Source organism: Propithecus coquereli, unplaced genomic scaffold (genome assembly GCF_000956105.1).
Source record: "Propithecus coquereli isolate 6110/MARCELLA unplaced genomic scaffold, Pcoq_1.0 Scaffold294, whole genome shotgun sequence".
Lineage (NCBI taxonomy): Eukaryota > Metazoa > Chordata > Mammalia > Primates > Indriidae > Propithecus > Propithecus coquereli.
In genome coordinates, this window is record NW_012148552.1 from 3,331,487 (window position 1) to 3,333,486 (window position 2,000).

General features: G+C 44.9%; 1 protein-coding gene across 3 annotated transcripts in view; it reads left to right on the plus strand.

Moving 5' to 3' along the window:
• Window positions 1–2,000, plus strand: part of SYCE3 (synaptonemal complex central element protein 3) — a 30,885-nt gene that overhangs the window by 1,912 nt on the left and 26,973 nt on the right. The gene's annotated exons all lie outside the window — the stretch shown is intronic.

Genomic DNA, 2,000 nt, shown 5'->3' on the forward strand with positions numbered 1-2,000 from the left:
CACAAACACACACATTAGCCTAGGCTTACTCAGGATCAGGATCAATATTGTCCTACTGGAAAGTCTTCAGGGGCAATAACAGGCATGGAACTGTCATCTTGTATGATAACAATGCCTTCTTCTGGATGCCTCCTGAAGGACCTGCATAAGGCTGTTTTACAGTTAACTTTTTTTTTTTTTTTACAACTAAAAGGAGTACACTCTAAAATGATAAAAAGTATAGTATAGCAAATACATAAACCAGTGACAGTCATTTCTTATCAAGTATCACGTACTATGTATAATCCTATGTGCTATCCTTTTATATGACTGGCAGCACAGTAGGTCTGTTTATACCAGCATCACTACAAACAAGTGAGTAATGTATTTCGCTATGATGTTACGACAGCTACCACATCACTAGGCAATTTTTCAGCTCCGTTATAATCTTATGGGACCACCATCACAATCGCAGTCCATCCTAGACAGGAACGATGTTACATGGTGTGTGACTGCACTTACTGAGTGCCTGCAATGTGCAAGGCACTGGACTAGCAGTGAACAGAACTGGCAAACACAATTCCTTCTTGTGGGGCTTAGAGTCTAGTAAGGGAGATACAGACAATGACCAAGAAGAATGTGTAAATTACATAGTGAGTCAGATGGTGATAAGTGCTGAGGAGAAAAGTAAACAAGGGGAGAGACAAATGGAGGAGTAGGTAGCAAATTCAGACAGTGGCAAAGGCAGGCCTTCCTGAGTGGGGTCACTTAACTATGAGAGAGCAAACCATACCTGAGGACAGAGTATTCCTGGCCGAGGGGACAGCAAGAGCCAAAACCTTGAGGAGGGAGGTGCCTGCCATGATGGAGGATCAGCACAGAAGGGCCTGTGGCTGGTGTAGAGTCAGGAAGGGGAAGGGCAGGAGGGGTCAAAACAGGGTGTCAAGAGCCTCGCAGGCCAGACTCTGGCTTCTCTAAATGATGGCGGAAGCCACTGGGGTTTGAGCAGAGGGGGACATAATCTGTCCCAATTTTAAGGGAATCAGTATGGCTAACCAGGTATTAGAACAAAATAGGTTGCAGTAAAGGTAGAAACAAGGAGACCTGCCGGGGGTAGTGTTTGTGGTGGTGGAGGAGTTGCGGAAATTGAGGGGCTTAAATTAAGGCAGTGCCATAGGAACGGAGAATTAGGGCGCTGAGAATGTTAAAGGTAGGACTGGCAACTCTGAAAGGGAAGCGTCAAAGATAATTCACAGTTTCTAGTTTGGGTGATTAAATGAGATTTTTAAGTATTGAATTTGACTTGCCTATAAGAAATAACTGCGACAGCGAGGCACAACGGCTCACACCGGTGTCCCAGCACTTTGGCAGGCTGAGGCAGGAGGATCACGTGAGCTGTGATCAGCCACTGAACTCCAGCCTGGGTGACAGAGCAAGACCTTGCCTCTAAAAAAAAAAGAAAGAAAGAAATACCTGTAAAAATGTCTCCTAGACTCTTGAATATATAAATTAAAGGCTAAGGAGAGATTTAGGCTCCTTGTAACAGTTTTGAAGGTAGTTAAACGTTGAAGGCAAACGTGAGCATCCCTAGGGCAGAGGTTCCTAACCTCTTTTGAGTCTTCTTGAGCTTATCAAAGTACACTATGCTCACAAAATGTTACATTCCATATCAGAGCTTTCTTGGGCTTCCGTAAGTATCCTCACAGTTCTCTCCCTCTTAGGGCGCCTGTGTAACCTCCTCTGGGAAAGTGTCTGGGTTTTGGTGACCTTCTGGGGACATCAGCTCAGTCAGTCCCGGGAGGGCAGTAAACAGTTTCCAACAAGCTGGCTTGTAATTAATGTTGAAATTCAGTCACTAAAGTTTTTTCAATCTGATTTGTTCTTGGTTAAAGTAAGTGAACTGAGGAACGATACTGCTAAACCAGGGTATAAACCCCGGGTGGCAACCCACCAGACCCAAACAAGCTTCCCTGTGTCCGCAGATCGGCACTAATTGAGGCTAGCAGCCCTAACAGACAGAT